This window comes from Rattus norvegicus, chromosome 7 (assembly GCF_021556685.1).
Source record: "Rattus norvegicus strain SHRSP/BbbUtx chromosome 7, alternate assembly SHRSP_T2T, whole genome shotgun sequence".
NCBI lineage: Eukaryota > Metazoa > Chordata > Mammalia > Rodentia > Muridae > Rattus > Rattus norvegicus.
The window spans coordinates 25,930,988-25,953,292 of NC_141540.1; the positions used below are offsets into that span (position 1 = coordinate 25,930,988).

At 41.7% G+C, this 22,305-nt stretch overlaps 1 long non-coding RNA gene across 1 annotated transcript in view; it reads right to left on the minus strand.

Annotated features, from left to right (window-relative positions):
• LOC148004566 (uncharacterized) overlaps window positions 1-21,995 on the minus strand; it is a 123,316-nt gene extending 101,321 nt beyond the window's left edge. Inside the window, exon 1 of the long non-coding RNA XR_015625132.1 lies at window positions 21,662-21,995. This is a non-coding gene — a long non-coding RNA (uncharacterized LOC148004566). The remainder of the gene's footprint in view (window positions 1-21,661) is intronic.
• Between the last annotated feature and the right edge of the window lie 310 nt (window positions 21,996-22,305).

Consider the following 22,305-nt stretch of genomic DNA (forward strand, 5'->3'; position numbering starts at 1 on the left):
CCACCCATAAGAACCAAACCCTGAGAATATTTGTTTACATTTTGTTTGTTTTCTCATTAGCATAGTCATTTGGTATGGTGTTGTTTGCAAAGTACATTTGATATTATAGAAGACAAAAGTCCCCAATAATGAATTCTGACTGAGGGCTTCATGGTGACTGTCAAAGTGTGACCTGTGGGGAGAGGAATGATCTATCTTGTTTAAGGAAGCAGCAGCAATGAGACAGGGAAGGAGAAAAGAAGAGGAAGGGAGAGGAGGATGGAGAGGGAACGGAGAGGGAACTTGGGTGAAGCCAAACTCAGGCTTTTATATCTACTCTGTCTATACATCAATGGGTCTCTTGAGGAAAAGATCCTACACTTGGGTTATTTCCCCAGTGACCTAAAGATCTTCCACCAGACCCTACACCAAACTATCTCCTACAGTGCAATCCTTGAGAGCTAACTGAATTCATAATGGATCTTTGTGGGTAACACATATCCAGAGTAAAGCCTGATAAGTCAGCTTTGGCTGAGTATGTCTCCATGAAGTAGTCAGTCAACCACATCCAAGAGTCATGAGATTGCCTATCTGGAGCTGTGAGGTGGACGGGTTCTCTAAAGGAAGGTCTGGGCAAGGAGTAAATGATACGCATTTCTCCAGCACTACAGGAGGATGAGGAATAATTAATAGCATGCTATGGAATAATCTACAGTCAGGAAGTCATCCTTTCCATGGATGTCCAACACCATGAACAATGGGGCTCAGAAGGCTAAATTTCTCATAGGCAAAAGAGTGAAGCTGGACCCTTTCCTCTTATCATATACCAACGTATGCAATAAAACTCAAGATGGAGATAAAACTTAGAATATGCAGGCACAAGTCTCCTTGACTTAACATTTGTCTGTAATTTCTTAAATATGGCAACAAAAGGATGAGGCAGTGGAGTGAAAAAGTAAGAGACAGCCGTTGTGGCACATGACAGTTCTCTTCAAACACATAAGAGGCAAAGGCAGGAGGCCCACTACCAGTTCGAGACAAGCCTAGTCTACTTATTGGGGCCCTGCTTAAATGAATGAATGAATGAGTTGGACTTACACCCAAATGGAAAAGTTTGTGATGTAATGTGTCTGCATACTGGAATATTATCCAGCCTTTAGGGGGGCAGAGTTTAGCCATGAGTACCTCCAGAATCAGCTTCAGTGAGACAAATCAACTGTATTGGAGTGAACAAGGTAGATCTTGGGGAGTGGGTAGGGATTTCCAGGGTAGGTCTCCATTATTGGCTAGGGCTGGGACAATTCACTTACATGAAGAGGAATTCCAAGAACCAACTGGCAAGTTCTTATCAGGCGAGAGGAAGCTGAACCTGTAATCTGGCCATAGGCTGTGTGACTTTCCTCAGAGGTTTTTTTGTGGGGTGGGGTGGGGGATTTACAGGCAGGAAAGGCTGATTGGTCATAACACAGTACCTAATTATTATATGGTGGAAAGGACTGAGTGGGACTTCTGTGCAGTGGGACCATGTAGCACTTGCAGGAAGCTTTGTGCAGTGACCAGTAGGTCAATTATCTTAAAATCACAAGAGGTATTAGTATTAGCTCATTAGTCTGCAATTTGTCTGTCAGCTCCAACAGGTCACTGGAGAAGGTCTAAGCCTAGAGGGCAAGAGCAGCCTGTGTTCCTCTCAGGTCAGCAGCTGATGCTGGCTGACTGCCATTAACGTGGACCTCAGCTGGAGCTATCTGCTAAACAGTCATGGATGACCTCTCCATGTGCTCACTTAGATTCCTTACAGCATCGTACTAGGTCAAAGGAGTTTTGGAAGAGTCAGGAAGATGCTATCCCTTGTCATATCACCTAGCCTTGAAAGTTACCTAAAATCCTCCTGAAGGTCACTGACTTAAAGTCAGGAGGAACTGTGACTCACAATGGTGGGTTGAGGGAAGACACTCTGGCTGAGACCCTTGGTAGCTTTTGACCAACCCTTCAGCTCCTTTCCCACTCAGCTGTCACATTGTCATATTTTGAGAGAGTAGGCAAACAAGGCAGAAGTGAACTACATCCTCTGTTATAAGAAGATGGTGTAAAAAGACGAAAATGCTACCATCCTGGGAGAAAGGGATTGCTCGTTCAGCAAAATGCACATGAGGACAATGCAAGGTGGGTGACAGCAGTGGGTGTGGCCTAGTGCTCTGTCACTAAAACTTGTCCTAATGCTCCCCTTATTTCTTAACCATAAAAGTACTTGGCCACACTTTTACTACTTTAAACTATCTTTGTGAAAGAATGGACAAGTGCACATCAAGATATGGGGTCTCTCATACACACATGCATTATCACATATCTTAAATACAAAGTAAGAAAGGAAATATGGAAATATGTTATGTTTATATTGGGCATCATCAATATTCCTAATTAAAATACAAGATCCAGTTATAAAATGGGGACTATGGAATCCAAATATTGATTTCTCTGTTGTTAAATGAATATTAATTAATCAAAGGAATGGTTATAAAGTCTCCTGAGAGATAACCTTGGTAAAACCGTTGCTCATAAAAAAAGAGAAAAGTATGGTATGTGTGTATGTGTGTGTGTGTGTGTGTGTGTGTGTGTGTGTGTGTGTGTGTGTGTGTGACAATTGGTTATAGAACAGCATTGGTTGTTGTTTCTCAGGAGCCATTTACCAAATGTTTTCTCATTTGTTTGGAAATCCAGAATTTGCTAGTGTGGTGGCTAGTGGAATGTGGGATGGTAAAACAACACCAGAAAGTTTGCTAAGGTAGAGCAGGTTGAGACCCAGAGAGTTGGTGGGCACACACCTGAGACTTAGGTGACAGATTCCTGGCCTGGAACATGTGCCACATTCCCCACATAAGGAAACCTGGCCTGTAGTCTTGTGGGCCCAGAGCAGAGTTCTCCATGCTAATGAGGTACCTAGAGGCCCTGAGGACTTAGCCAATAAGCTTCCCTTCCAGACATTCCTCCGTCCAAAAGGTATTTAATCTTGGGTCCACCCTGAGAAGTAGGGTATGGATCCATTTTCTGCCATGAATAATGAATGAACAGTTTAGAACCATGGGCTGTCTTTCATCAAGATCCACCAGGGCAGCGTGGAAAAGGCCTACAGAACCACAGCTAAATCTCCTGTAGAAGGCTCATCTGTACTCCAAGACAACCACCACCAAGCTAAGGACAGTCACAGCAGCTAAGCTGGAAACCCTCTTTCTCCATCTCTACTCCACCACTCCTGCCCCAGGCTAGATGCTGTCCTCAGCCTGCAGGTCCTCTGACTCAGTTCTAGGCTGTTCCAAGACTCCCAGCAGCATCTGGATGTCGGAGAGTCAGAGGAACCCCGCAGCACCACCCTCATTGCAGGCCAAAGACCCCTGAACCAGCTCTGGCTTTCACACATCTCAGACTGTGCTTTCCCTCACCTGGAGCTGAGTCTTCCCTGAAACCCAGCACCCAACTGGCTATGGCTGGATAAGCACAGTCAAACCCCTCCCCAACCAAAGATGTTTTGCCTCCTGAGCTGCCATCCCTGCCCTGAAGTGAGCAGAACGCAGACCAACAGTGGCATGCAGTTATTCTCTTGCCTCCTCTTCCCTATCTTGGTGTTAAAAGCATGCATCACCACATCTGACTTTATTATGTGAATTTAAGGAATCAAAATCAGGTTGTCTTCATTCTTGGAAGGCAAGCAGTCTACCAACTGAACTATCTCCCTCATCCAAGAAAAAGAATGATCTTCTTTTTAAAGTATATGACTTGAATGGTTTTTGAAAAATCATGAGGAAATACTTGCTAGAAATAAAATACCATAGCCAAAGTATTTATAAACACATGAGTCATTTAAAGAAGTTTGGAGATGCCTAGAAAACATCTATAGCGTTTGCACATGATAATAAAGTAAAAACGAATATCGGAAAGGAAAGGGTTTTGACTCACCCCCGCTAGGTGGCTGAGTGGGCTGAGTCAATGAACAATCTATTCAAGTTTTCCTCCCTAGAGGGAATGAGAGGTCCAGGTAGCTGGGATGTGATTTTTGTGTTAAAATAAAAGGTTCACAGGAGACAGGTTACCTCTTTATTGCCCAAGTTCTACCAGGCAAAAAAATAGAATAACCCAGAGTGGGGGATAAAGTATTATTTGGGGAAGCAATAATTGGCCCCAGTCATGTGGTCTAAGCTGTAGAAGTTATGAAATGTTCTGTTTGTTCTATAGGAGCATAAATATTACAGACTGTTTTTCAAGATGAAAAATAAAAGCAAAAAAAAAAAATTTTTCTGGTTGCCAATCATCTATCTTGGTGGCTTTTCCTTTGGTTATGATAAAAATACCCAACAAAAGCAACTTAAGGGTGCAGAGTTCAAGGTTATGTCCATAATTAGAGAAGGCTCAGCATCAGGGGCTTAGGGCAGCTGGTCACATCACAGCCGCAGTCAGGAAACAGAGCGCGAGGAAACGGGACAACGGCTCTTTTACACCTTGTCATGTGCTCTACCATTGGTGCTAGACATGATGCAAGATCACAGAATCCCCCACAGGCACCACCCATACTCGATCTCCCAGATGATTCCACATCCATCAGGTTGACAACTGAGATTAAGCATCACAACACCTCATGGAAAAGCACACCATAATCATTTCCACTCACCACCCCCACAGAAATATTAAACACAGAAATTACCAGCAATTCTACTTCTACATATATGCCAAAGAGGACCTTAAGGGTTGACAGCCGAGCTAAGCATGATGGACATAGTTTGATCCCTGAGACCCATATGGTAGAGAGAGGAAGCTAACTCCCTTTAGTTGTCTTCTGATACACACATGCACACACACCACACAGACCCAGACAAAGACGCACACAGAGTAAATAAGTAAAAACATAATTAAGATATTTGTAAACTAATGCTCATATAAAAATAGATGGAAAGATGTCAAACAGGTGTCATCCAACAAATGGACAAACAGAAATGTACTGGATCCATTCAATGGACTATTATTAATCAGCTCTTTAAAAAGAATGGATTTTTATATGAAACCACAACATGGGTAAATAAGTGATATATTAGTACAGAACAAATGTTTCATGATTTCACATGTATGAGGAACAGGCAAATCCATAAAATGTAAGCAAGTGGATCAGGAGCTCTAGAGGAGAAGCACTGAGTTACTCTTTAACTAATACAGAATCCTTATTTCTGGTGGTGCACATTTTAGGAATGACGGTGATGGTGGTTTCACAGTAGCGTTTAGTCACTTAATGTCACTGTATCCTTAAAATAGTTAACGTCGTGACATCTGTGTTTCCTGAATTTCACCACAGATCAGCTTTAACAGTCCACCTCTCTGACTTCCCTCTCTTCCATGTACTTTGTGAGAGACAGACACACCTGTTTCTTTCCTACCCACTACTGTGGTCCTGAGGCAGGCTCTGCCCACTGCAGTCATTAAGTAACAAACTGAATGTAAGAACATCTAAATCCAAAATTAGGGATAGAGGTATTAGAAATATTTTGAAATATTCATGGTATTATTTTCCCTATCTCCAAGGTTAACGATCTTCATCTAAGAATCAGACTTAAGGGATTCAGAATCAGATCTTGCCCTGTAGACTCAGACAATATCTCTATTTTCCTCTGGGCCAAATTTCCCCATAAAATAGAACTATAAGAACAGTGTACCATGCTTGACCACAGGTCCCAGGAGTAACATGAACCTAACTGGGCAGACCTCATTCTGTGATGAGCAGGATAAAGAGTCAGGTGACTTGTGGATGACAGCCTGGAGATCACCTGGCTCTCCCTGCCTTGGCAACTGTAGATTTTCCTTTTCTCATCCTCCTATCTTGGAAAGAAGAGAAACACTGGGTTGGATCCCTGAATTTGCTTATATGGCTAGATCTTTACTATTTTAATGATTCCCTCTATGCCTTTCCTGGGCTTCTGTATCATTTTTTTATCCTACTGCCTACCAGCAACAGCACCCACAAGTGAGACCCAAAACTATCCTTGCTTAGTTGGTGGAGGAGCCCATCCTGGCCCAAGGGACTGAGTTTCTACAGTTGAAGAAGGGCTATAGTTACCATGTTGACATTATATTGCAAGTAATGTAAACAGTTGGTTTTGCAATGAAGGTGTTGTGTAAATACACTGTCAGTTATGAAGAAAGAGTAGGCATGAGGATACTGTAACTGACACTTTTTATTGGTGCATGAAACCCAGCAAGAGAGACATTGGTTTGGTTGTACAGTTTGGTTTTTACCCTGGGTATATAGATCTGCAATGTAATAGAGGTTGGGGAGGGTGTTAAACTTTTCACTCTTGAAAATGTAAGCTGGAAATGTACTTGTCGGAGGGGAAGGAGACAGCCCATGGACTGTAGGGTCTTTAAAGGTGTCCTGGTGTTTACTTACTGAGCTATTACTGCCCAACTCTTACGTTAGCTGTGACAAAATAGCTCTAGATCTTGATCGATCTATCTGGAGGAAAATGATTACCCCAGTAGAGAGACACTGCTCTTTCACAATCCTATAAACTGCAAGATGGACAGTGGGTGTTCTCTACAGTGGTGATTGTATCCTACTAGGAAACATATCCCAAGATACTCAAGAAAAAAAACAAAACAACAACAGAAAAGCATGAAGTCAACAATTATCACTCCCTCCCAAACTGTGACTTAGCTCCACTCAGGCTGCTCCACCTTTGTATCCATGGTTACACTACAGACGAAGCCACAGGAAACAACTAGTATCTCCATTATGCAATCAATAGAAAGAGCTAGGGTTAGCTTAGGGTTTACCATGATCTCCTGTTATTCTTGCTTATATCTGAATGAAACCTAATTGTTTCATTTAGGTAGTTTAAATGGATTTAGTTTTTTGAATACGTAGACTCCTAGTATGCTACTTGGTCTAGTAACGTGATTCTCCAGCCTTACTACTTACCCTGCTCATCACAGAGTGAGGTTTGCCCCAGTTAGAAGGCTCATGTACACCTGCATCTGATGGTCCTTTGACTCTCTCCCTAACACCAACAACTAACTTAATTTGCTTAGAGCCTTTCTGTATGGAGACCTGGAAGGTGGCCTCTGTCTAGCTGCCTTCTGAGCTGTAGCACTGTGGCTTTGATTTTGGCTCCAGTCATGTTTCTTTATGCATCCCATTTATTAATAATGTCCTTTGACTCTGTCTGGATGATTTTTAAAATTTATTTTCCTCTTTGCTTATCCACTGTCTTGTAAAACATCCTAAGCTTCTTCACAATGGGTTCAACAGTGCATTTTCCTTTAGAACAGGCCGTGAAGTTCTTAGTCCAGAATGGGCCTAAGATTGGCCCAATATGAAGACTTATGAAGAGATCAATTCTCTTAGTTTAATTTCAACTGCATCCTTTGTTAGGGTGCTCCACAAGCTAATAGACCAATAGACATGGGAAACCTTACAAGGTACCAAACTTAGACAAGGAACTACAGCTAGCTAAGGAAAGCTGAGAGTGAGAGAAAATGGTCCTCCTCATGACAAGAACCCTAATTGGTTATCCAATACCAGGTGGTTATCCCTGAAAACATTCATACAAATAACAGAAAACAATTCTGCTACTTGTATTTATATATTTATGTGTTTTATGTATCATATATGCATATATATGAATCATCAATGATATAACATATGATATATATAGATATGTCTATCTATCTATACATACATACGTACACACATATGACAATCTTGATTAAAGAAAAAGAGGATGTGAATTTGAGATGGACCAAGTGGGCATGTGAGGAGTTAGAAGAAGGAGAGGGGAGGGAGGCGGTGATAAATTACATTTTAAATTGAAGTTTACATAAAAGTAGCTAGAGGCTAAGTCTTAGTCAGCATCAGAATTGACCCCAGCATTTTCCTTTCCATCCACCAGCTATGACAGATAAAAATGACTAAGAGACTATACATCCCATTTCTTTCTTGCTCCTCTTCATTTCCTATGCAAGCAGTGAGACAGCTCCTTAGGACTATGGTGTATCACTTTACAATTGCCCTGGAAAGGTCTCCTAGTAACTGACACAGAAAACTGCACCTCCACATCACAAGTAACTCTGCATCCACCCAGAAATCAAAGTTTCCCAAACCAGCCTGGTCGTGTTTCTTTTTCCCACTAGCGTGCTCTAACAAGTCAGGTTTGGGCTCACAAATCCTGCTTCTGCCACCACCTGTCGTCTTTCAAAGCCAACTACAAGATTAGAAAGAACAAGACCCATGAGAAGCCTAACTACTGATACCTCCTACAAGTTCAGAGTCTTCCCTCAATCCACATCCCGCTTTCATAATTTGCTATACTTACAGTTCACTATAATCACTGAATCATACTATTTATCATGGAGAAAGTGTGCAGATCCAAACCAGCCAAAGTAGGAAAATACAGGACAGTCTTCCTGAGGAGGTTCCAAACAAGTTTTTCTTCTTCCTGTAAGTGCACGTGAACAACTCTGGGCACTAACGAGTAAAAATCACAGAGCACACACAGGCAAGAGAGTACATCTAAGCTTCTATTTTCAGAGTCTGAACTGGGTCTTTATTACATGCACAAGACAGACTAATTGGTAACATGATGGAAGCTGGTCTCTAGATCAACTGAACCATGTGGCTCATCGTCCCCAGCCTGGTTTACATAGTTGGTTTTCTGGAATGGTCAGACTTCACTTGGAATCACATGATTAGCCTTTTAAATGTGGTCAGTTTCTACTGAAATACGAGACTCCCATCATGTGTGGCATAGACTACCAAGGTGAGAAAAGAAACTAGCTATCTTTTTGGATGAAGTCAAATTGCTTACCGTGTAACCTATACCTCACACTTTAAACACATAACTAACTTAGAATAAGTAACTGAGTCAAAGTTAAGAGCTAAAGTTATGGGCTGGAGAGATGCCTCAGTGGTTGAGAGCACTGACTGCTCTTCCAGCGGTCCTGAGTTCAATTCCCAGGAAACACATGGTGGCTCAGAATCATCTGTAATGGGGCTATGATGCCCTCTTCTGGTGTGTCTGAAGACAGCTACAGCGAACTCATAAAACAAATAAAAGCTTTTTTTTTTTATTAACTTGAGTATTTCTTATATACATTTCGAGTGTTATTCCCTTTCCCGGTATCCGGGCAAACATCCCCCTCCCCTTCCTTATGGGTGTTCCCCTCCCAACCCTCCCCCCATTGCCGCCCTCCCCCCACCAGTCTAGTTCACTGGGGGTTCAGTCTTAGCAGGACCCAGGGCTTCCCCTTCCACTGGTGCTCTTACTAGGATATTCATTGCTACCTATGAGGTCAGAGTCCAGGGTCAGTCCACCTATAGTCTTTACTTAGTGGCTTAGTCCCTGGAAGCTCTGGTTGCTTGGCATTGTTGTACATATGGGGTCTCGAGCCCCTTCAAGCTCTTCCAGTTCTTTCTCTGATTCCTTCAACGGGGGTTCTATTCTCAGTTCAGTGGTTTGCTGCTGGTATTCGCCTCTGTATTTGCTGTATTCTGGCTGTGTCTCTCAGGAGCGATCTACATCCGGCTCCTGTCGGTCTGCACTTCTTTGCTTCATCCATCCTGTCTAATTGGGTGGCTGTATATGTATGGGCCTCATGTGGGGCAGGCTCTGAATGGGTGTTCCTTCAGTCTCTGTTTTAGTCTTTGCCTCTCTCTTCCCTGCCAAGGGTATTCTTGTTCCCCTTTTAAAGAAGGAGTGAAGCATTCACATTTTGATCATCCGTCTTGAGTTTCATTTGTTCTAGGCATCTAGGGTAATTCAAGCATTTGGGCTAATAGCCACTTATCAATGAGTGCATACCATGTATGTCTTTCTGTGATTGGGTTAGCTCACTCAGGATGATGTTTTTCAGTTCCAACCATTTGCCTACGAATTGCATAAAGTCGTTGTTTTTGATAGCTGAGTAATATTCCATTGTGTAGATGTACCACATTTTCTGTATCCATTCCTCTGTTGAAGGGCATCTGGGTTCTTTCCAGCTTCTGACTATTATAAATAAGGCTGCAATGAACATAGTGGAGCACGTGTCTTTTTTATATGTTGGGGCATCTTTTGGGTATATGCCCAAGAGAGGTATAGCTGGATCCTCGGGCAGTTCAATGTCCAATTTTCTGAGGATCCTCCAGACTGATTTCCAGAATGGTTGTACCAGTTTGCAATCCCACCAACAATGGAGGAGTGTTCCTCTTTCTCCACATCCTCGCCAGCATCTGTTGTCCCCTGAGTTTTTGATCTTAGCCATTCTCACTGGTGTGAGGTGAAATCTCAGGGTTGTTTTGATTTGCATTTCCCTTATGACTAAAGATGTTGAACATTTCTTTAGGTGTTTCTCAGCCATTCGGCATTCCTCAGCTGTGAATTCTTTGTTTAGCTCTGAGCCCCATTTTTTAATAGGGTTATTTGTTTCCCTGCGGTCTAACTTCTTGAGTTCTTTGTATATATTGGATATAAGGCCTCTATCTGTTGTAGGATTAGTAAAGATCTTTTCCAAATCTGTTGGTTGCCGTTTTGTCCTAACCACAGTGTCCTTTGCCTTACAGAAGCTTTGCAGTTTTATGAGATCCCATTTGTCGATTCTTGATCTTAGAGCATAAGCCATTGGTGTTTTGTTCAGGAAATTTTTTCCAGTGCCCATGTGTTCCAGATGCTTCCCTAGTTTTTCTTCTATTAGTTTGAGTGTGTCTGCTTTGATGTGGAGGTCCTTGATCCACTTGGACTTAAGCTTTGTACAGGGTGATAAGCATGGATCGATCTGCATTCTTCTACATGTTGACCTCCAGTTGAACCAGCACCATTTGCTGAAAATGCTATCTTTTTTCCATTGGAAAGTTTTGGCTCCTTTGTCAACAATCAAGTGCCCATAGGTGTGTGGGTTCATTTCTGGGTCTTCAATTCTATTCCATTGGTCTATCTGTCTGTCTCTGTACCAATACCATGCAGTTTTTATCACTATTGCTCTGTAATACTGCTTGAGTTCAGGGATAGTGATTCCCCCTGAAGTCCTTTTATTGTTGAGGATAGCTTTAGCTATCCTGGGTTTTTTGTTATTCCAGATGAATTTGCAAATTGTTCTGTCTAACTCTTTGAAGAATTGGATTGGTATTTTGATGGGGATTGCATTGAATCTGTAGATCGCTTTTGGTAAAATGGCCATTTTTACTATATTAATCCTGCCAATCCATGAGCATGGGAGATCTTTCCGTCTTCTGAGGTCTTCTTCAATTTCCTTCTTCAGTGTCTTGAAGTTCTTATTGTACAGATCTTTTACTTGCTTTGTTAAAGTCACACCGAGTTACTTTATATTATTTGGGTCTATTATGAAGGGTGTCGTTTCCCTAATTTCTTTCTCGGCTTGTTTCTCTTTTGTATAGAGGAAGGCAACTGATTTATTTGAGTTAATTTTATACCCAGCCACTTTGCTGAAGTTGTTTATCAGCTTTAATAGTTCTCTGGTGGAACTTTTGGGATCACTTAAATATACTATCATATCATCTGCAAATAGTGATATTTTGACTTCTTCTTTTCCGATCTGTATCCCCTTGACCTCCTTTTGTTGTCTGATTGCTCTGGCTAGAACTTCAAGAACTATATTGAATAAGTAGGGAGAGAGTGGGCAGCCTTGTCTAGTCCCTGATTTTAGTGGGATTGCTTCAAGTTGCTCTCCATTTAGTTTAATGTTAGCAACTGGTTTGCTGTATATGGCTTTTACTATGTTCAGGTATGGGCCTTGAATTCCTATTCTTTCCAGGACTTTTATCATGAAGGGGTGTTGAATTTTGTCAAATGCTTTCTCAGCGTCTAATGAAATGATCATGTGGTTTTGTTCTTTCAGTTTGTTTATATAATGTATCACATTGATGGTTTTCCGTATATTAAACCATCCCTGCATGCCTGGGATGAAGCCTACTTGGTCATGGTGGATGATTGTTTTGATGTGCTCTTGGATTCGGTTTGCCAGAATTTTGTTGAGTATTTTTGCGTCGATATTCATAAGGGAAATTGGGCTGAAGTTCTCTTTCTTTGTTGGGTCTTTGTGTGGTTTAGGTATAAGAGTAATTGTGGCTTCGTAGAAGGTATTCGGTAGTGATCCATCTGTTTCAATTTTGTGGAATAGTTTGGATAATATTGGTATGAGGTCTTCTATGAAGGTTTGATAGAATTCTGCACTAAACCCGTCTGGACCTGGGCTCTTTTTGGTTGGGAGACCTTTAATGACTGCTTCTATTTCCTTAGGAGTTATGGGGTTGTTTAACTGGTTTATCTGTTCCTGATTTAACTTCGGTACCTGGTATCTGTCTAGGAAATTGTCCATTTCCTGAAGATTTTCAAGTTTTGTTGAATATAGGTTTTTATAGTAAGATCTGATGATTTTTTGAATTTCCTCTGAATCTGTTGTTATGTCTCCCTTTTCATTTCTGATTTTGTTAATTTGGACGCACTCTCTGTGTCCTCTCGTTAGTCTGGCTAAGGGTTTATCTATCTTGTTGATTTTCTCAAAGAACCAACTTTTGGTTCTGTTGATTCTTTCTATGGTCCTTTTTGTTTCTACTTGGTTGATTTCAGCTCTGAGTTTGATTATTTCCTGCCTTCTACTCCTCCTGGGTGTATTTGCTTCTTTTTGTTCTAGAGCTTTTAGGTGTGCTGTCAAGCTGCTGACATATGCTCTTTCCTGTTTCTTTCTGCAGGCACTCAGCGCTATGAGTTTTCCTCTTAGCACAGCTTTCATTGTGTCCCATATGTTTGGGTATGTTGTACCTTCATTTTCATTAAATTCTAAAAAGTTTTTAATTTCTTTCTTTATTTCTTCCTTGACCAGGTTATCATTGAGTAGAGCATTGTTCAATTTCCAAGTATATGTGGGCATTCTTCCTTGATTGTTATTGAAGACCAGTTTTAGGCCGTGGTGGTCCGATAGCACGCATGGGATTATTTCTATCTTCCTGTACCTGTTGAGGCCCGTTTTTTGACCAATTATATGGTCAATTTTGGAGAAAGTACCATGGGGAGCTGAGAAGAAGGTATATCCTTTTGCTTTAGGATAGAATGTTCTATAAATATCCGTTAAGTCCATTTGGCTCATGACTTCTCTTAGTCTGTCTACATCTCTGTTTAATTTCTGTTTCCATGATCTGTCCATTGATGAGAGTGGGGTGTTGAAATCTCCCACTATTATTGTGTGAGGTGCAATGTGTGTTTTGAGCTTTAGTAAGGTTTCTTTTACATATGTAGTTGCCCTTGTATTTGGGGCATAGATATTTAGGATTGAGAGTTCATCTTGGTGGATTTTTCCTTTGATGAATATGAAGTGTCCTTCCTTATCTTTTTTGATGACTTTTAGTTGAAAATTGATTTTATTTGATATTAGAATGGCTACTCCAGCTTGCTTCTTCTGACCATTTGCTTGGAAAATTGTTTTCCAGCCTTTCACTCTGAGGTAATGTTTGTCTTTGTCTCTGAGGTGTGTTTCCTGTAGGCAGCAGAATGCAGGGTCCTCGTTGAATATCCAGTTTGTTAATCTATGTCTTTTTATTGGGGCGTTGAGGCCATTGATGTTGAGAGATATTAAGGAATAGTGTTTATTGCTTCCTGTTATATTCATATTTGGATGTGAGGTTATGTTTCTGTGCTTTCATTCTCTTTTTTTTGTTGCCAAGACGATTAGTTTCTTGCTTCTTCTAGGGTATAGCTTGCCTCCTTATGTTGGGCTTTACCATTTATTATCCTTTGTAGTGCTGGATTTGTAGAAAGATATTGTGTAAATTTGGTTTTGTCATGGAATATTTTGGTTTCTCCATCTATGTTAATTGAGAGTTTTGCAGGATACAGTAACCTGGGCTGGCATTTGTGTTCTCTTAGGGTCTGTATGACATCAGTCCAGGATCTTCTGGCCTTCATAGTTTCTGGCGAGAAGTCTGGTGTGATTCTGATAGGTCTGCCTTTATATGTTACTTGACCTTTTTCCCTTACTGCTTTTAATATTCTTTCTTTATTTTGTGCGTTTGGTGTTTTGACTATTATGTGACGGGAGGTGTTTCTTTTCTGGTCCAATCTATTTGTAGTTCTGTAGGCTTCTTGTATGCCTATGGGTATCTCTTTTTTTAGGTTAGGGAAGTTTTCTTCTGTGATTTTGTTGAAGATATTTACTGGTCCTTTGAGCTGGGAGTCTTCACTCTCTTCTATACCTATTATCCTTAGGTTTGATCTTCTCATTGAGTCCTGGATTTCCTGTATGTTTTGCACCAGTAGCTTTTTCCGCTTTACATTATCTTTGACAGTTGAGTCAATGATTTCTATGGAATCTTCTGCTCCTGAGATTCTCTCTTCCATCTCTTGTATTCTGTTGGTGAGGCTTGTATCTACAGCTCCTTGTCTCTTCTTTTGGTTTTCTATATCCAGGGTTGTTTCCATGTGTTCTTTCTTGATTGCTTCTATTTCCATTTTTAATTCCTTCAACTGTTTGATTGTGTTTTCCTGGAATTCTTTCAGGGATTTTTGCGATTCTTTCAGGGATTTTTGCGATTCCTCTCTGTAGGCTTCTACTTGTTTAATAATGTTTTCCTGTGTTTCCCTAAGGGAGTTCTTCATGTCTTTCTTGAAGTCCTCCAGCATCATGATCAAATATGATTTTGAAACTAGATCTTGCTTTTCTGGTGTGTTTGAATATTCCATGTTTGTTTTGGTGGGAGAATTGGGCTCCGATGATGCCATGTAGTCTTGGTTTCTGTTGCTTGGGTTCCTGCGCTTGCCTCTCGCCATCAGATTATCTCTAGTGTTACTTTGTTCTGCTATTTCTGACAGTGGCTAGACTGTCCTATAAGCCTGTATGTCAGGAGTGCTGTAGACCTGTTTTCCTCTCTTTCAGTCAGTTCTGGGGACAGAGTGTTCTGCTTTCGGGCGTGTAGTTTTACCTCTCTACAGGTCTTCAGCTGTTCCTGTGGGCCTGTGTCTTGAGTTCACCAGGCAGCTTTCTTGCAGCAGAAAAGTTGGTCTTACCTGTGGTCCCGAGGATCAAGTTCGCTCGTGGGGTGCTGCCCACGGGCTCTCTGCAGCGGCAGCAACCAGGAAGATATGCACCGCCCCTTCCCGGAGCTTCAGTGCACCAGGGTTCCAGATGGCCTTTGGTGTTTTCCTCTGGAGTCCGAGATGTGTATGCAGAGTGCAGTCTCTTCTGGTTTCCCAGGCGTGTCTGCCTCTCTGAGGGTTTAGCTCTCCCTCCCACGGGATTTGGGTGCAGAGAACTGGTTATCCGGTCTGTTTCCTTCAGGTTCCGGCGGTGTCTCAGGCAGGGGTCCTGCCCCTCCTGGGCCCTCCCCCACGGGAGCTCAGAGGCCTTATACAGTTTCCTCTTGGGCCAGGGATGTGGGCAGGGGTGGGCAGTGTTGGTGGTCTCTTTCGCTCTGCAGCCTTAGGAGTGCCCACCTGACCAGGCGGTGAGGTCTCTTTCCCACGGGGTCTGGGAGCAGAGAGCTGCTGCGGGCCGGGATCCGCGGGTGTGGGACTTACAAGCTATTTTTAAGTTATAAAAAGAGCTAACATTATAAAACTCACACATTAAAACATAGGTGTAAATTTTCATGACATTGTATGTGGCAGTTTTCCTGTCTGTGACTCCAAAACTGCAGTATCAAAAACAAAATAGATAAACAAGACTTGACTGTATTCATGTTTAAAATAAAGTTCACAGTCAGAGCCAAAGGAAACTCCAATTCCCCTGACTCCAAGAGGCAGTCCAAATATCCAGGTATGAGCTCAGCCTGGACTACAGGAGGGTTTCTGGTGGTTAGATAATAGCCAGCATTCCTCAGGAATTGTGAAACTCATTGCTATCTATGAAAGGCAGAGAGACAAATGGCTACCTGTGGTATCTGTCAGCACACCAATGCTCACGCTGGCCTTCAGGCTCCTTCAGTATAACAAGTACCCATCCCATATTTCCCAGTCCATGCGAGCATACTAGCCCTTCCCAGCTCCTCCTCTGCCCTAAACCTTCTATAGGTACTAATTCTCTTTTTAATACTGCTATTCCTCTCTTCCTCTCTCTTCTTCCCCCCCTCACTCCCTTCCCTCCCTCCCTCTCTCCCTCCCTCCATCCCTCCCTCCCTCTGAAAAACAAAAAGAAACACCCACAAAGATGAAAATCAAAACAAACAAAACCAAGACAAAATGGCCAAAATAAAACAGAAACTATACCAACACTGAGTTTGTTTTGTGTTGGACAACTACTCCTGAACCTGCTCTTAAGTGTGGTTGATATGCCCAGTGACACCTCACTGGAGAAACCTGAATTTCCCCTTACAAGTGGGCATTAATTGCAAATAGCGTCTTGGTTAAGTATAGGGCTGGAGAGATAGTTCAGCTGTGAAAGGCTAGGTTCACAAAGAAATATATATTTTGAGTTTTGATCTCTTTTTAAAAATCAGGCCATTAGTCCCACCATGAGGTCTCAGAGCCCCACCCTCTTTACCTCTTCAACTTTCCCTCAAATGATATCACATCAGGGATTACAACCTTAACCATGTGAATGCTGGAGAAGACAGCACTTGGTCTTCCCACCTTTCAGGGAAGCTTCCTTCTGGGCCAGCCACACCCACCCCAGGGTGCATCCTGGGCTGGCTTCCCAGCACAGTGTCTTGGGCATCAGCTCAAAGAGAAGCCCAGGAAGGACTTGCAGTGGGCCTCACATTGCTGCTGACCTCCAAGCGATGGAGAGGAGCTCAAGGAGAGGGGAAGAGCTGGACCACAAACTCTAAACGTACCTTAGGAGGACCAGAGATGAAAATGGGTATAGTGTGTGAGTCACTGAATGGACAGTTGGACAGACAGGGACAGGCTGCAACCTGCTCTGTGTCTTCAGGGCAGAGTGAGAAGGACACAATAACCTATGTGCTTACAGAGTTGATCACAAGGAGAGGAAAAGAGACACTGCTATTCATGAAGGTAGACCTCTGGGACAGATAGCAGTAATCCACTTCAACCCCAGGTTTCCCAAATTTACCTAAGGACACCTATTAACCCCCTCAGGGAACCTTCTTGTAAAATTTAGTCCAATCTTCCTATTTCATCGGCTTAAATTTCCAATATTTATACCTACAACCCTGCGTGAGTATCTGCATTAGTAACAGCTGGATTCTGGAGCTTTAAGTGTCAAGAACCTCTACACCTCTAATGCCTTTCTTCCCATAAGACATAATTAAGGCTCAAACTTCCTATAGTGACATTACCAAGCACCACTGTGGATTGACTACTAGCCACACGGTTAGATAAAGTACTTTAAATATTTTTTAAAAATATCAATTAAAGAAGTGATGATTGACTGCCCCCTGGAGTCCACAAAATAGAAACAAATGGAGCACTATCAAATTCCTTCTATGAAGCCACAATTATGCTTATCCTACAGCACACAAAGACCCAACAAAGAAAGAGAACTTCAGACCAAATTCCGTTATTAATATCAACCCAAAAACAGTCAATAAAATTCTTGCAAGCTAAATCCAAGAACACATCAAAACGATCATCCTTCTTGATCAAGTATGCTTCATCCCAGGGATGAAGGAATAGTGCAATATATGAAAATCCATCAAGGTAACCCACTATATAAACAAACTCAAAGAAAAAAACAGCATGATCACTCAATTCATGGCTAAGATGCATTTGACTAAATTCAACACCCCTTCATGAATAAAGTCCTGGAAAGATCAGAAATTCAAAGCCCCTACCTAAACATATTAAAAGCAATATAGAGCAAGCAAGTAGCTAACATTAAACTAAATGGAGAGAAATGTGAAGCAATCCCTCAAAAATCAGGGCCTAGACAAGACTGCCCACTGTCTCCCTACTTATTCAATATAGTTCTCAAAGTCCTAGCCAGAGAAATCAGACAGTGAAATGAGCTCAAAGGGATACAAATTGGAAGGGAAGAATTAAATTATTAAATTTTAATGTTAATGAGTATGTTAAATCAAAAGCATATTAAAACTCCAAAGGAAACAAAACACCTGTTCAAAATCCCAAACAGAAAAGTATCGAATTCTCGAATCAGTCTTTTATCTTTGCCCTTCTGTTATCAAATTAATATAAATCTTAACACTCCCACATTAATGTCCCACTGACTTTAGAAATACATGAATTCTGTTCCTATTCCTTAACACTACCATGTTTAATGCATGTTCTCAAATAGCTGTTTCCTGAATAACACCATATAAGCCCCACTGCCATCTCGAAATTTTCAGTGGTTAATAGAAACAACACCATCTTTTATTTTCAGATATTCTACGCATACAACTCATTTTTTCCTGATTTTGATCCAAACTCTCTTCAATCAACATACAGTATATTCTTAATTGGTTAACATGAATTTTTCTAAGTACAACTTATTGGGAATGTGTGTATGGAAGAGGCAATACAACAGAGCACAACAGAAATGGACTTAGTCAAAACACCTACATTTATGCCTCTTACTAAGTTAATTCATAAGCAGCATGCTTACCAGAGTGTATCTCTGACAGATTGCTCTGATAATGACTAACATTGGTTAATCTCATTTTATAAAGTATAAAGTAGCATGCTGTATTTGAATTTGTTTCAATGAAGTTAGAAAAGTCTCCCCCCCTACATTTTCCTATCTTAGCTGCCTTTATTCACTGAATTGAATTGTAGTAAACTATTATGTCACATCCACTCAAAATCGATTCATGAAACTTAATATTAAGGAAAAGCTAGAATACATAACTTGTTTATATGTGTGCATACATGTTAAGAAGCTAAAAATGTCAATTAGTTTTTAAAAGATTAACTTAATAAAAACTTTAGAAATGAAAAATCGTCAAATCATGTTTTGCTTTTATCTACTTAAAGCCATATTTGCTATTTTGTTTCCTACATGAGAACTACCTTATTCCTTTGAACAGTAAATCCCCTTTGTGTTATTTCATGCTAATGAAATGGCAGGGAATAAGATTATTAAATTTTTTCCTTCTTTCACTATCTTACAATTTCAGTTTTACTCTAAATGGAACTATTATATATGCTATGCAATTTGTGGACTATTTAGAACCTGACTTGATTTGATTTCCTAATAGACAATCTATCCATCTCTACTCAATTTTTTATTCAAAAATAAACTCAAAACAAAAAACATTAGTTCTCTAATTTTTATAGGATTCCATTTCTCAATATCCCATTCTTGTATGGATGAATTTACAATACATTTACATTTGATGGTTCTTTTTACTGGTGTCTGTACCATAATACATGGATATATTTCAACTTAGAAGTGTAATATTTCACCAGTTAACTAGAGTATAAGTTATAATGCACCGATTCTCAGTACTGCAGGGGTACTATTAAATGTCTAGAACATTTCTGGATGTCACCAGTGAAGTAAACTTCTGGCATGTGGTAGGCAGCCAGGGATATTTCCATAACAATGGATTCCCATAACAAAATATTACTGGGACCAAAACCTGTACAGGGATATGATGAAAAATCCTGTAATGGGTACCTCTAGAACTAAAGATCAAAATAATTGTTTGGGAGAACTTGCTTTTCATTGTTCATAATAGTGGTTTCCTTGCTTACAAAAATTAGAAAAAAAATCTCAAATGTCTTCTAAATGTATTCTGTGTACTAAAGTAAAATGAATGTTTGAGAAAAGTTTACTGAGAATGAAAATAAAGCAGTAAATATTATAGGATGCTTGATTTGGGCTTAAACTACCTGTTTCACCAGAGTAAATATAAAATCGGTTTCATCCTAATAGTGTAAACTATATTAAAGAAAGCACACAATATCCTGGTCCTTATCCAGTAGGTGGCACTCAAAACCAAGAAAGCAAAGAACTCCATTTTAATAAGACCTAATGCCTACAGTATGCTCAATATTGTTGTATTTAAAACACCCACTACTGATAAATGCTTTAGTTACTTCTTTTAAAATATGATCAAAACCACTCTACAACCAAATACTTGTAAGTCAAATTTTGATATTCAAGAAAGTGTTAAGTTTTAAACTTAAGAGATAGGGCCTTATTATGTAACTCTGGCTGGCCTGAAGCTTGCTATGAAGACCAGACTGGCTTCAAACTCATGCCTCTATTTCTTGAGCACAATAGATTTTAAGGGACGTCTTATGTTGCCAGTGTTGACTTGAATTTCTAAAGGGCTCAAGTGATCCTCTTGCCTTGGCCTCTGGTCCCCACTCACCCCAATAGTTGAGATTTTCCACACATCTACATGCCCATTACTGACCCTGGTGGAAAAGTATAATCTTACCCACCAATAGACTGTAATAGCATACTGAAAACAAATTGTATTAAATTTAAGGCAGATTAATTATATCTCCAAATGAGCTCTGACTTAACGAGAAATATTAGAATACCAGCAATGAACTTGGAGGCTAGCACACACAAACTTTGCTATTATGTACAGTAACATATTCCATTGTATTTGAATATCCACATAACAAATAGTGCTAGAAGCTGAGAATACTGTTATTAAAGATTTTAGGATAACGTTTTTGAAATGCAATTAAATCACTGTACTAGGCAAATTTCCATGTATGTCACAAATACTAGCTAATATAAAGTCTGAAGTCCTCACATTTCAAACACTAATGTAGTGAGTAACTATCCGGTATTGTGCGATCTTAATTACTGTAATAGATAATTCACAATTGAGATTCACAATTATTGCAAATGTTTACAAAAGTCCAACTTAATTTTCACATCTGTCATAAACTGTATGAATTTCTTCCTTTACCTTTAAAGTGCAAAAAATTATAAACAAGATGCAACATACAAGGGATTTGTGACTAAATGGCCATCAACGTTTACAGTACTGATTCTGAGGCAGAGTCTTACTGTAGCCTAAGTTATCCTGGAAGCTCTAAAGCTAGCATCCTGTAGTGGGGTACAGCAAGTGTCCTGTCTAGCTATCCCCTCCTTCACCCTTTCCTCAACCCAGCTAGGCCTCTGGCTCTCCCCCAGCCCATGCACACCAGAAGTTAAACACACAGCTGAGGCAAAGCTGCCTCCACCACTCAGGCACCACTGTCCACAGAGCCTGACCAATGGCAGCCTGTGAAGGCCCGCCTCCAGCCTCCCAATAACCATACTTGCTGAGTCACTCTAGACACAGCTGCTAATCCAAAAGTCCACAGGCTCTGAGGCTGCCCGCTTAGGCACCACCTGGCAAAGGAGCCCGCGCTGACTCCTCCTGGAAGCTGCTCCAGACAAGGGCCTGTGCGGGAGGGTGGGGCCTGGGCGGCCGCGGGCCTGACCCAAGGCCTACTCCTCCAGGCACCTCCGCCCAAAGGCGGGAAAGGGCTGTCACAGGATGCCCAGGTCCTGCACATGGCCCACCCTGGACCAGCCCGAGGTCCCCAGGGCTGCCATTGGCCACCGGCCGACCGCCATCTTCCCGGGGCCCCTCAGTGCTTGTGTAGGCCGCAAAGTCAGCAAGGCCACGACTCCTGCCCTCCAGGCCTAACCCTTGGGGCTGTCCAGTGGGGGAACTGGACAATTCGAAGGAACCCCTTTTGCCCTCTCCCCATTTCTTTGTGCTACACCTAAAAAGCCGAATTTCAACCCCGTGTAAGGAGTCTGCAGCTTAGGGCTGGTCTTCACTGTCACCCGGGACCTGCCCTCGACTCACCATGATGGCGGCTGGAAGTCCGGTTGAAAAATAACTCGAAGGTGGCACCACCGAAGCCATGTGGTTAGCAGCTTCTCAGGGCAGCTGCGGAGTGGCAGCCTGGCCGCCAACGGGCAAAAAGCCAAGGTGGCGGTGGAAGGAGAGCCGAGGGCCTCCAAGGCAGCTGAGCAGACTTGGTGGGAGCCTGTGAAACACTGAGGTGTGGGTGGCTCGCCCTAGGGAAAGACTGTGGGTGGCTGGCCTGGTCCTGGGCTTCAGCCAATGGGCGGCAGCCCTCGGCCCTCGCCGGGGGGCCTAGGGACCCACGTCGCCCACCCGAGTTTGTGAGGGGTACGCATGGGGCATGCGCGAGGAACAGTGCTCAGTGCAGAGCTAGGCCGGAGCCTCACAGATGTACAGACTTGCGCCACTCCCCTGCCCCCCAGAACCGTGTCTGAAGACCCTTTGAAACAAGTCCTGTGCAGAACCGTGGTCAGAGTTCTGTCAGGAAACCATTTATTCAGGTCATTCCCTCAAAATGGCGCCTGCAATACATAGGGTTATCCTGTCTGAAAAGCTCGGCGACCAAACTAAAAAGTAACAAAATGCCCGTAGAAAGAGAAAATAACAGGCCCGTCTAGAAAGAAGGCCTTGCCTGGCCTTGC